A 14,872-nucleotide genomic window follows, 5' to 3' on the forward strand; every position below is an offset into this window, starting at 1 on the left:
TTAAAGGATTCTTCCCACACAGTATTTGACTAAATAAATGACTGTAATAGATCCATTGACATCGACATGAGGATCTCGAAGTTTCTTCAAGATGAATGTAGATCATATAATGTCGCAAACCAAAGCTTTTCCTATCAACAAGCCTCTCAGAGGACTGATCAGGCCTCCACCTTTGAAAAAGTTCTTTCGGGGTTTCTTCAACAAACAAAGGCATCACACACCCTGGTTCAACAGAACTCCTTGCTGCTCTGTCCAAGATTTCATTGTTTTCCTCAATGGTAGGACCACGAATCAACCAAAAATATAGAAGCATTCCTATGTCATTTTAAAGGAATTACGATGCATATAATTTTACATGTGTATTCCAAAGAGGACCATACTCTTTAGTTTGATGATCCCAGGGAAGTCAACTGATTTAAATCCATCCAACATATCCCTTTTCATTTCATTTTCCTCAAACAATGGCCTGCATTAGTGCTTTATTAAAGTTTAAATTGAGTTGGGATACTGAGTAAATATAAATATTTGTGATGGGTGATATGTTGAACATGCCATTGCATCCAAAATTTCTAATAAGATGACACTGCAAGCTCCAAGGCTCCAAAAACATTTCCTATGAGACCTTATGAATGTTGTGATAGTTCGTTTGCACCTCCAACGAGATGAAAGATTCCAAAGTTCCATTTCTCTAATTTTCTCGAAAATATATATGCCTTATTGATAAAAATGTCAATGTTTGTATTAAAATAAAACCCATTGGTCAGCTCTATGAAAGAAAGTCTGAACCAGGAGAGTCTGGCTCTACAGAACGCTCTACATTATTCATCAGCATTACACATTAAATAGAATACATGGTTTTAGGGAAGTTAGAACAGCATCCTAAGAAATAGAAACTAATTCCTATCCTAAGGTTACGTGAACCAACTCTAGCTATTCTAGGATATTCTCCATTATCTTCAACACTCCCCCTTAATGGAGAATGGGTTCACATATATGCCTAACATCTCCATAAACATTTGAAACTTTACTTTTCGAAGAGGCTTAGTGAAAATGTCTGCAACATTATCACATGTATTACAATATTCCAAATGAATCTCTTTAGATTGCACTTTCTCCTTAACAAAATGAAACCGAGTATCAATATGTTTAGTGTTTTTATGAAACATCGGATTGTTGGCTAGCTTGATTGAACTTTGATTGTTGCATCTGATTGTTGTTGCGATTATCTATTCTTCCCCAACATCCTGCAGAAGTCTCCGCAACCAAACCGCCTCGCACGTTGCTGCACACATGGCTTGATACTTTGCTTCTGTTGAAGACAAGGAGACTGTGTTCTGCTTTTTGCTACTCCATGTGATCACTCTAGATCTAAGACTAAATGCTTAACCTGTTATAGATCTGTGATCATCTACATTTCCTGCCCAATCTGAATCTGCAAATCCTGCCAATTTAACATCATAAGAGTTAGTGTAAATAATTCCATAATCTACAGTACCTTGTAGATACCTCAAAACATTCTTCGCTGCATTCTAATGGCTTTTGAGTGGCTTAGACATAAATTGGCTTAACACGTTGACTGCATAAGCCAAATCAGGTCTAGTGGTGTGTTACACAAAATATTGTCACCATGACTATTTGCAGTCAGTATGGGTCTATCATCGTTCATATTGTCCTCCTTAGCAAGTCTCAAACCTCAGCTCTTCATGTCAAGCTTTAAAAATGAGAGAAAGTCCTTGAAAATCAATAAAGCTCTCGTTCCGCACTTTCTCTTACTGTTACCTGCAGTCCCACACCCTTTGGTCATGTTACCTACGGACCTGCCCGCTCTGTCTCTAAAGCAGTGGGTGTGAACCCCTGTGAAAGTCAAAAAGACGCAAGTTTATTCTTAAAAACTCACTTGTGGTTAATTCTGGATGCTTCTAGAAGGAATCTTGACGTGGATGGTTCGCTCCTAGGTGGTTCATGCATCCCCAAACTAAAGGAGATAATCCCTTGATGAGAGGAGATTATCCCTTTGAAGGTGGACCTAGTAACTTCCCTCCACTGCACTATAAATTAAGGCATTGGGCTTGTTGGGGGGAAAAGTATCTAATGCAGAATGCCTCTATCCCTACTCTGAAGGTGATAGTACTCCAGCAACAACTGAATGCAAAGCTATTCAAAGTTTCTTCTTTATGGAATGAGAGAGGGAAGAAAAGGATGATCTACTAACCGTTATCTTGCGCTTATAGTCGATCCAGTCTTCACTCCTTGCTGCTCGCTCCTAGCTCCTTGCCCTTTCACCGGCCCAGCTACACACAGATCCTGTAAAAGCACAAGAAAAGGAAACTACAAGAATCATACATCCATAATCGATTATAGGATTAGCATAAATCAAATGTACAAACATCTATTCATCATAAAGATACATGCACATAGAAGAATCTTGAATACTTTATTGATAATAGAAGTAAAGTTCTGAGAGAGTTACAACCACAATGGGCCCAATCCAGCAACACCTCCCAGCTGAAAGAAATCTCCTCTTCACCTCCTTCAAGCAAACACCCAATAGCTCTAATCACAAACCAACAACACTTCCTTACTTGCACAAAATTCCAGCCTCCTTAGACCTCATGAGAGAGCTCTATATATAGGAGATTTGGAGAAAGGATGAGTCATCTTGAGACTGGCCTGATGCTGACTTGTGTCCTTTCCCACTTTAGTTAATCTTCAGTTCTTGAGTCCACTTGGAGAATCTTGCTTCCACTTGGAGATCAAGACCCTCTTACTCATCATAGGGTGAATTCCTTGAACCAAGTGTCAGTTTGGAAGCTTCCTGGGCAGTTGACACCTTGCAGAATGACTGTGCCACTTGGCCAATCTCGCCCAGTGCAGGTAGCCTTCATTGATTTTGACCTTCAGCGCAGGTACAAGGAGGAGCAGTTGACATTCAGCGCAGATGCTCAGTGGAGCAGCTGACATGATCCAGAAATGGCCTATTTTTGAGTGGAGAACTGATTTTCAGTGCTGTGGTTTGCAGACCTTGTTCCTCTAAGGGTAAGAACAACATGTTTAGGGACTTTGGATCCCTCAGATTATTGACATTTCATGCTCCATGCTGATAGGCACAAAAATGTCTATAACAGTTGCCCCCTAAAGTATGAGGTCGTTTATCGGGTGAAATGCTTTATTAGGAGGATCCGAAGTTCATTCAATCGGCTGAGAGGTGCCCTGCAATAAAATACAATACAATACATTATTTTTCATTCTGCTTTCATGATCTAGCTGAGGCGGGCATTCCCATGCTCAGCTTTATAAATTCATTTTGGTACATATAACAGACGACCGTCTGATGATAGACTGATAATTCTCTGCTCAAATTATCATCCTTTGAGTAGGATGATCATCTGCTGCAATAATGTACATATTAAATGTGTTTATATCATGAATATATATCGCAGCCCGGATGGATGAAACTAGATCCGGGGTCTTCAATCTCGTTCGATCTTCACTCTAAGTACAAGTCGATCCATGTGAGAATTACGCTGAAGTCGAACATGGAAAGACATCGCTTGATTACCGGTCAATAATGTAAACCGTTAACAAGCGTGAGAGGAATCACCAATAATGACAATGACCCTCAAGGTACTACAGTACAATTCACGTGGTGTGAATAAAGGACTTGGCGTCGAACACCACGCAAAATCTTCTGGTCGAAGGTCATTGATGTATACCTGTCGCCGGAAGTGAGAAACTTGCCATTGAGGCATGCAAGCTTCAAAGTACTGGGGGGGGTTGTTCCTAGATCCACTTCTTGGATAATGAGCTGAAGTCGACAAGAAGAGATCCGTCAAAGGAGGGCCTTAATGAATCCCACATCAGTGACACGGAACGGAGCTAATGACTTTAGTGGAGGTGAAAACAAACTGTGAGATATGATTCAGGGTGGCGATCATGGGTGGATGAAGGATAATGTATGGCAGTGGATGGGACACGGTTGACTCTTTCTGAACACATCTCTTGAACATATAACGACACTAATGTGATGGATCGGTAGCATTACCCCAAATACGGATGGTTTGGTGAGGACCATGGTGATGAGACCGGTGAATGAAACAACCCAACCCGATGTGGTACGGAGGACAAAGTGTCATGTTAAAGAGCGACTTGCTACCATCAAAGCTTTTCGAGATTCTCCCAATTTTTCCCCAGTCATTTCTGACCAGTACCTTTTTATTTTTGTCATGCTTGAGGAGGATAACATATGCTTGTTCTATAACCTGCCCTTCGGGCAAGCCCATCGCTATATTTTAACGAGTCTAGCGATAGGGAAACTCGTTCTCGTCTAAAGACAAGTTTGTCGCTATTTAATCATTTTAACGAGTCTAGCGACAAAGACAACTCGGTCCTTTTCATTTTTAGAGAGTCTGAAAAGGTACAGAAAGTTAACTCCAAAATTCCTTTTTCGTCATCTAATCCCTTAAGTCCGAATAAAACAAGTGCTCGACCTTTTTGTGCAATAATCCCTCAGGTCCAAAAAGATTAAAATCTAGAGGAGGGATAGCTCTTCCGGTCCTTTTAACGAGCTGGAAGGCCAAAACTCAGCAAACTTTTCATATTTTACGAGTCAAATGAAAAGAGCTCAAAGAAGACTCATCTTTTGAGGAACGAGTGATAAACAGGGATAGCTGCAGATTCCAGGTACAAGTTGGAATTTTCCAATCACGGCAGTGTCACAAGGATGGCTAATTGAAATCACTCTTCGCAGCTGTTCCTCAAAATGGGTAAACAATCATATGGAGGTGAACGATAGGCCAAATGAAATGGAGGTGGCGGGTGCAAACACGACCAAGGCTTTTATGGCTAATAAATTTACGATCACAATGGTTATTTACCGGAATAGGTTCATTTTTTATTTAAAAATGAGCTTAAACTCTGGGGGAAACATTGCTCACTGCTTATATTTATTTTTTAACGAGCATGAAGACCGCGATAAAACTGCTCGGATCTTGCGTTTATTTTTTAACGAGCATGAACTTTATGCTAAAACTGCTCGATATACCAGTCATGAGATAAGAAATGTCTCTTGTGAGATAGCTATTTTTTATGGAGCTTTATCTCACGAAGCTATGCTCCTAATTTGGCAAATTTTGACTTTTTCCCCACATCTTTGCATGCCCCCAGGTATAAAGTACAATTTCAAGACTTCCCCTACTTATCCGATAAAACATCTGTTTTAAAGGGTGAGGCTTGACTCTTTCTGGTTACCCAAAGAATGGTTTTATTTGCTACCGCAAATGAAACTCTCTCTTCAGCGGTGTCTATCATTAGGTTACACAAAGATGGTTACTACTTGTTGCAGCAAAGAGTCCCCTTCTTTGGGGGCTGCCCCTACTTATCCTCTAAAACATAGTTTTAATGGGTGAGGCTTGCCTTTTACCCAAAGACGGTTACCATTTGTTGCCGCAATAGAATCTCTTTCCTTGGTAACCTACCTGTTTAGACAGAGATGAGTGACACTTTGTCAGACAAGTAACCTTATCAAAAGAATCCTATTCCAGAACAACCCCTCTTCCATCCACGGACGGGGTACGGACTAGTCATATTCTTTCGCGGAAATTCTACTTTATACCCAAAGTTTCCTCTGCCCGAAGCAGACCAGGATGCATGCCCCCTGGGTTCCAGTTCTATCTTTCCGAATCACTCGCATTCATCGGGAAGGAGGACTGGGGGTGGAGACATTTCTTGGGTGAATAGACCATTGAGGATTGGTATTTGACTATTTGCAATGCGTGATCCCAGAAATGAAAGTTGGTCTATGAGCTTGACCACCCTTCCTTCGTGTGGAAAACACATTACTCTAAAGAGTGAGGAGACTATAGCTCCCATGCAATATATATAGTCACGTCCAAGGAGTAGGTTATAATCCAAGGGTCCTTGAACAACCATCACGTTCAAATTAACGGTCTTCCCTTTCAATGTAACAGGCACATTGGGGAGGATTCCTAATGGTCGACTGGTTCCTTTATCAAAGCCCGAGAGATTTCTCATCTCAGGCAAAAGCGCCGGGGAACCCAGTGCTTTCCAAGCAACAGAGGAAAGGATACTCACAGATGCCCCTTCATCAATGATAGTTCCAGCCATCACCATTCTATAAATTTGGACTATGATTCTGAATGGTATGCTGGCTGGTAACCGGGGTCTGCCCAGTTGGTTCCAATCAAAGGACACAACCAGGTTGCTTGGTGGTGGGACCGAATACACGGCCGGATACGATCCTGACGATGTTCCTTCCTGCGATAAAGGAATGGGAACATTGCCCTGATGCTCATCAGAATCTGTGTTGATGAAAAGAATCTGGATGGTGTCATCCTTATTCTTTTCCGTGAGGGTGTCATTTGAAGATGAATCTTCAATGACGGAGTCATTTGAGGATGAAACCTCTGAAGGAAGAACCGGGTCAACTGCCGTATCGACCTTTAGACTTTCATCTGGCCTGGATTCAGTAGGTTCATTTTCAATGACTGACGCTTCAGCTGACCACTTGAGCGGGCCAGCTGTATTTTCAACCAACGAAGGACTTGGCACGAGTTTTTTGTATCCAGGAGGAAGTATTACCGGAGAAACCGAACGATCTTCCAAAACTCTCTTCGCTTCGTCTAAGAAGGGACAATGGTGGATGGCGTGACCGCCTTCACACAGTCTGCAGGGGAATCTTGCTCCCCCTCTTTGTCTTGAACCTTCACTTTCGCTGGTTGACGGTAAGTAATCAACATGGCCATCAGAGGTTGATGCTCCCGAATTGTGCAAACGAGGTGACCAGTCCCTTAGTATCCGAGGAATACAGGGACAATCTCTATGGAAGTGGTCTCCTCTACATATGACACATGGCGATTTAGGCCCGGTCTGTGATGTGTGTGGGTTTTTGTCAGATGTCTTTTGCTTGCCCCCAGTCGCCTTAGGCTCCTTCTTCTTCTTCTCTTTCTTCTTCTTTTCCTTCTTCTCCATGGGAGCTTGGCTTTTGCCAGCTTTACCTTTCGAAGATGAAGGATTGGAGGAAGGGTTAGAGGAAGTAGAAGGCTGGTGGGATGCTCTAGACTCATCTAACTGTTGACTCGACTGCTCAGGAACCATGGTGTTCTGAACTACACTAGTTGAGAATAGCCAAACAGGCAGGCCAATTGTCAGTCCTGGAAGCGACAATGTGGCCATGTGGGGCGCACCAACTTCTCCCCAAGAGGAGAATGGACTAGGACTTCCATCATGTGGAGTTCCTTGGTTGGGGCGTTCCATGTTCTCAACTTTAAGATCAACGCGGGAATAGGAGGTGATTATGTTCCGTTTAAAATAAATTTTATAACGACGCTTAGACACAACTTGCTTTTTCACTTTTTAAGAGTCGAGAAAAAGCTAAAGATGACTCTAGTCTCCTTTGATGTTTTAACGAGCCCGAAGTGACAAATTCTCGGATGGACTTTTTCAGTTATAGAGTTTGAAAAAGGCCAAAAGAAACTGCTCTGGAGTTCTGGGCAGAGGGTCTGCCAAACCTTTCGCAAAACCACAGAATACGTTTTACGGCACGAGTGGTCGATCTTCGTGAATGCTGTGTTCACTGCATTGCGATCAGTAGGGCGGCCGACACAGTTTCCTATGGATAAAGGCTTTGATCCTATATGGGTCTCCCAATATATACGCGACGGTACGTGGGAGCACAAGTCCATATTGATACTTATCGCTTCACCGTGGAGGAATCACCCAACCACTCAACGCTAAGATATCACGTTTAACGACGCCGGAACACATCTCTAGCTTAGACCTCTAGATGTTTGCGTTATGTTTCAATGCGTTGTTATGTAAATTCAATTTATTTTAAGGTTGATCTTGTTTAGCAGTTTGCCTTTATGGATCACCACGAGATGTATAAAAAACACTCCTGAATGCAATCTAAGATGATAAGCAAGCTTTTCAATCTTTCAACTTTGAAAACCTTAACTACTGAGGGAGAAGGAAGATAACACCTTTTCACACAGATCATAGAGCACACACTAATGCACTTTCCTAAATCAACATGCAAACTGTCATAATGTACATGCACAATGCAAGTATTTCTTTTCTCTTTCTTAATGTTTGATGAAATGCAAAAAGAAAGCTGTTGTATAACTTTGAATTCAATTTCAAGCGAAAACAAACAAGTTTGTCCAAAAATCGAAAGACACCTTACGATCTACTTGTTTCGACACTTAGAAATATATGAATTCAAACCATATAACGAAAGCGACAAACTCAATCAGCTATGAACAGCAAATAAGCTAACTCTTAAGATCAGAAACGACACTTAATCACAGGTCTAGATCTAAGAGGTCAATGCAAGACTGGTTCACTTTTGTTATGGGAAACTGTAAATGACATAAGAAATACAAAAGAACAACTACAGTTTCTTTATACAACTGAGGCGGAATAATGACAAAGGAAGATGGTTCAGATAGGCCTACTAACTGGCAGCAAACAGCAAAAACAGATCAAGACACAGCAAGAAACCACAGGAACTCAAGCCAAGACTGGTCCAGCGCAGGTGTAACACTGCCTGTTTGACCTTCAGCGCAGGTAGCCCCTTCGGGAACTGCGCTGAAATGCAGACTACTAGTGTACAGCCTGCAATGAAGAACGAGACTTTCATCCGTCTTGGTTTCCGGGTCACAGATTGCTCAAAAATTCACAGTTTTTGCTCAAATCAGAAGCTATCAGTCAAGGAAACACTAAGGGATGTAAAGGAGGATGAAAAGCTATCACTAAGAGCTTATTAGAGTTCTTATGGATCAGCTCTTCAACTCATAAACTTTCTCAGAAACTGAGCCAGAGTAGCTGCCCTCTACTTTGTGTTTGATAGATTCAAACACAGTTCGATTTGGTACTCTCCTTGTTTATGAAATGAATAGCAAGAAACACAACAAACTACCAAGATCCTTTCCCCAGTGGAGTCGCCATTTTGTTGGGGGGAAAAGTATCTAATGCAGAATGCCTCTATCCCTACTCTGAAGGTGATAGTACTCCAGCAACAACTGAATGCAAAGCTATTCAAAGTTTCTTCTTTATGGAATGAGAGAGGGAAGAAAAGGATGATCTACTAACCGTTATCTTGCGCTTATAGTCGATCCAGTCTTCACTCCTTGCTGCTCACTCCTAGCTCCTTGCCCTTTCATCGGCCCAGCTACACACAGATCCTGTAAAAGCACAAGAAAAGGAAACTACAAGAAGCATACATCCATAATCGATTATAGGATTAGCATAAATCAAATGTACAAACATCTATTCATCATAAAGATACATGCACATAGAAGAATCTTGAATACTTTATTGATAATAGAAGTAAAGTTCTGAGAGAGTTACAACCACAATGGGCCCAATCCAGCAACACCTCCCAGCTGAAAGAAATCTCCTCTTCACCTCCTTCAAGCAAACACCCAATAGCTCTAATCACAAACCAACAGCACTTCCTTACTTGCACAAAATTCCAGCCTCCTTAGACCTCATGAGAGAGCTCTATATATAGGAGATTTGGAGAAAGGATGAGCCATCTTGAGACTGGCATGATGCTGACTTGTGTCCTTTCCCACTTTAGTTAATCTTCATTTCTTGAGTCCACTTGGAGAATCTTGCTTCCACTTGGAGATCAAGACCCTCTTACTCATCATAGGGCGAATTCCTTGAACCAAGTGTCAGTTTGGAAGCTTCCTGGGCAGTTGACACCTTGCAGAATGACTGTGCCACTTGGCCAATCTCGCCCAGCGCAGGTAGCCTTCATTGATTTTGACCTTCAGCGCAGGTACAAGGAGGAGCAGTTGACATTCAGCGCAGATGCTCAGTGGAGCAGCTGACATGATCCAGAAATGGCCTATTTTTGAGTGTTTTTGAGTGGAGAACTGATTTTCAGTGCTGTGGTTTGCAGACCTTGTTCCTCTAAGGGTAAGAACAACATGTTTAGGGACTTTGGATCCCTCAGATTATTGACATTTCATGCTCCATGCTGATAGGCACAAAAATGTCTATAACAGGGCTGGTTGCTAGAGAGGTTAGAAGCTGAACATTTTTGGGGGTAAATGCTGTTGGAATTGAGACTTCCTAGTTAAGCTTGAGAGGAGAGATTACATACCTTTTTGGATTCATTGGGAAGAGAGTGAAACTTTTCAAAGTAGAGGAGATTCTTGTTGGACCCTAGGAGGAGCTTGTACAGCATCAAGGCACAAAGGTTGTAAATTTCTTCTTTGATTAAAGTTAATACAATCAGATTCATTTTTCTCAATAAATTCTCTTATATGGTTTGTTTCATGAATTCCTTGATTATCATGATAAATATGCTTTTTTATATTGGCTTTTCAGGTGCTATTTAATGTGTGTGCTTGTTTGTGCTTGCAGATTCTTTACAAGGGAGCTCATTTGGATCAACGGAGCGTGGCTTCCACAAACTTGCACTGGACCCTAGGTAGGCCTAAAACACTTGTTTGCCTTTATTTATAAATTGCATATTTAGAGAAAGATAGAATTTGTTGGTTTGCTTGTCGCTAGATATCATTAGATACTAGGGAGGTCGGTCTTGTCTACAAGAACGACTTATCCGGCCGACATGGTGGTTAGGTAGATCAGACTCCCAACCAACTATCTGTAAAGTGTTGCATCTGCCGCTTTTGTGCCATCCTCACACTGAAATTTGATGTTCTGCTTCAATGGTACTGGTGTCGGCTTGCACTGATCCATTCTAAACTTCTCTAACAGGCCTTTGACATACTTTTCTTGATACAAAAATGTTTGACTTGAATCTCTCCAGATCTTGAGACCTAAACAGTATCTAAGTTCACCGAGATGCTTCATCTCAAACATCTGTGACATCTTCTGCTTTATTTCATCAATCAGATATATAGCATCACCTGTAATTATCAAATCATCTACATATAATGAAATCAGCACTACGCACCCTTGTTCATCTTTCATGGTGTAAATATTAGGGTCATTCTTTCTTCTATTATAGCTAGCTTATAGAAAAACTGAGTCAATTTTCTCATACCATGACCTGGGAGCTTGTTTTAGTCCATAGAGTGCTTTCTTCAACCTACAGACTAAATGTTATTTTCCTTTCTGAACAAACCCTTCTGGTTTCTCTGAATAAACCTCTTCTTTCAGTTCTCCATTTAGAAATGTAGACTTTACATCTAGTTGGTGCATCATCCAATGTTTCTTAGTACCTAAAGCAATTAACATTCTGATAGTGTTCAATTTAGCTACAAGGGTGAAGGTTTCTTCATAATCTATCCCTTATTTTTGTATGTACCCTTTTGCTACCAACCTAGCTTTTAGTTTTTCTATAGTTCCATCTGCATTAATTTTCAATTTATATAACCATTTGCAACCTATGACCTGTTTTCCTCTAGGGAGTTCTACCAATTCCCAAGTGTTGTTTCTAATTATTGAATCATATTCTTGTTCCATGGCTATTTTCCATTCATTATTTTCATTTGCTTCTTTATAACTAGATGGTTCAACAACATTCATCATACTAGTTATAAATGAATTTTCCCTATATCTTGCAGGCATTTGAGCTTTCCTACCTGATCTCCTGAGTGGTGGGGTGGTGGTTTCAAACCTTATTTCTTCCTCCTGCTGCTGTTGTTGTTGTTGTTGTTGTTGCTATTGTTGCTACTGCTGTTGTTGTTCATACTCTACCTTTGTTTGTTGCTGATCTTGATTGTTCTCTGCATCTTCTTCTTCAAAGTACAAAATGTCCCATCCATCATAGTGCTCATCAGTTTCTTCACTATCCTACTCATGGAATTTAACATCTCTACTAACAAAGATCTTGTGAGTAGAGGGATTAAATAATCTGTATGCTTTATGTAATGAACAATACCCTATAAAAGTGCATCTGATGACTTTTGAGTCTAATTTCTTTCTATCTTCCTTTGGTATGTGGGAAATGTTGGAAATAATACTGAGAGGGGGGGGTGAATCAGTATTATCAGATCAATAAAACTTTTTCAATGCTCAGAAACATATACGCTACTTTAGTTAAGTGAACCGGCGTGTACACGCTACTGTGTCTAAAGAAAACAGTGTATAACCAGAAAACTTATAATTCAGTTAGTTTATCTTCAGTTAAGTGCATCAGGTCATTATTCACCATATTAAGAGTAAACAGATGCAGTATAACAGAACAAATCATCACACAAAAGCCACACACATGAACACCATGATATAAGGTGGAAACCCAATGTGGGTGAAAACCACCTGCTGCAAGTCGTCTCTATCTTTCTTTAATAAGAATTTCAGTTTACAATATTTTGTACTGGTGCAGCCTTATACCAGTATGCAGGCTACAACCTGCAGAAAGCTACAACCTTCTCTCGTTCTCCAAACTTCCTTGGAAGGGAGCTCCAACCCCCTTTGCTCTTGTACTAGCTAAGATACTAGTACGTAGGTGCTGGACTACAATCTTCTTTCCTTCAGGTACCACTTTTCATCAATTTTCAGACTGGATACTCCTGAAGCACAACATTACAATCTGAAGACCATGATTCATTCACAAATCATATAAAACAACCGATACTAGCATCATCAATCTTTGAATCACTGAACCACTGAAACCCTGTCAAACCCAGTCACCAGAACACAGAGCAAACTACAGAACTCTGCAATAACAGTCTGATCCAGCTACAACCCAAAAATCAAGCTCCAAAAGATATACGCTACTACTATGAAGGAAACCCGCGTATACACGCAGTTTTACCGAAGACAACCTGCGTACAGATCTAAAAATAATTTTTCATAACTTGCAGCTGTACCAGATTTCGGTTATACCCAGAACATAACATTGCGTCAGTATGCAGATCTAGAAATTCGCATAATCAACCATATAAAGATAGTTCATTTCAAACCATTTGATCCCGATCTCTCCTTAGATCTTGTTTTCCATCAACCGATGAGATCTCTCCTTAGCTCAGATCAAGCAATACACCATCACCCAATAACCTGCATACTGGATCTAATACTTCATCAGATATTCAAGACATTTCAGATACATTGCCTCATGATTTCCTTCTCCTTATATAGCCTTAGGCCTTGTTCAATACCAAGAGCCAAAACCATAGAAATCCAATACCATCAACTTCAAAACTAGGGATCAACACGTCCGCCGAGACGCCAAGGTCCAAAACCATAGGCACAACTTCCAAGGAATAACCGCCATGGACCAAAGATAAGTTTTCCACATACACGCGCTTTTACTGAAGCCAACCAGCGTGTACACGCGACTTGGTACATAGCGAACCAGCGTGTATCTATTTTTCTTCATACTTGTAGACTGATCATCAATTCCTTGCTGCTATCCTTCTGCACTATGATTTGTTATCAGTGTGATTTGCCATCAAGGACAATACTTGTCTCATAATGCCAACAATCTCCCCCTTTGGACTTGATGGAAACCCCAAGATCCTTAGAATCATTCTCCCCCTTTGTCATCAAGGGAAAAGGGCTGTGCTCCCCCTGAGTACATGCTGATTTCTCTGCTCTGCTGTGCTGAACATGCTCCCCCTGACTGTAGGCAAGATTTGCAAAAGATGTTCTTCAAACGAACCAAGACTTATACATCATAAAGGACCTTCCTATCACCAAAAGACTCAATGCATGCATCCATACTCCCAACCAAGAGGAGATACATCAGAAATATAATAACCAATAACATTACATCATTCATCCATCCCAGGCATAGTGGGGAAATCATAGGCCGTTACATGACCTTGACACTATAAAAGAAATATGACATAGAGACAACAAATGTAGACCAAGACTTCTGAAAGACACCAGCAGTATCTGATAAACATCTTTTATATCAGCAGCCAAGATTTCCTTCTGAGCTCCTTCTCCTGAAATTAACAACAGTTGTGGACTAGGACCGAAAGCATCTAAATGCCAACAATGCTTTATGAGACTTTAAGCTGCTCCCCCTGAATCTGTGCCTGCTGTACCCCCTGAAACTGTGCCTGAAGAATTTTGACTTACCCATCTCAGACCTTCTCCAACCAGAGTCTTCCCTTATTGATCAGAACTCTATATATGCGACTTCTCCTGCATAAAACAACGTATGTACGCGGATAGAATTTCTGCAGCACGCGTACACCATACACGCGACTTTCCCTGCATAAATAGACGTATATACGTGGATATCCCTTACAAAACTCGCGTATACCAACTTTTCTGTAGAACAGACAAGCTTTAACAGCAGGATGAAGCATCCATTACTCCCAGCTTTTGTCTGAGATATTCAAAAGTTTCCCTGGGCAGTGGTTTTGTGAGAATATCAGAAACTTGTTCCTTAGAAGGAACATACTCCAACTTGACCTTCTGCTCAAGCACTTGTTCCCGAAGAAAATGGTACTTAATTGGTATGTGCTTGGTCTTTGAGTGCATGACTGGATTCTTTGAAATGCTGATTGCACTTGTATTATCACATAAGATAGAGACTGGTGGCGTGCAAGTGATTTGAAAATCCTGCAAGGTCTGCATCATCCAAAGAAGTTGTGTGCAACAAGATGCCGCAGCCACATATTCTGCTTCAGCTGTAGATAAAGCAATCGAACTCTGTTTCTTGCTGAACCAAGATACTAATCTGGAACCCATGAAGAAAGCACCACCACTTGTGCTTTTCCTATCATCCACACTTCCGGCCCAATCTGCATCTGTGTAAGCATGAAGAGTGAGATCTGTATCTCTAGGATACCATAAGCCATAGTTTTGGGTCCCTTGAAGATACTTGAAGATTCTTTTGACTGCCTGAAGATGAGCTTCCTTTGGGTTGGCTTGGAATCTTCCAACAATTCCTACTGCATACCATAAGTGAACGGTTGCT

This window comes from Pinus tabuliformis, chromosome 3_1 (genome assembly GCF_031772625.1).
Source record: "Pinus tabuliformis cultivar Carrire ecotype Pingquan chromosome 3_1, CPIR1, whole genome shotgun sequence".
Taxonomy (NCBI): domain Eukaryota; kingdom Viridiplantae; phylum Streptophyta; class Pinopsida; order Pinales; family Pinaceae; genus Pinus; species Pinus tabuliformis.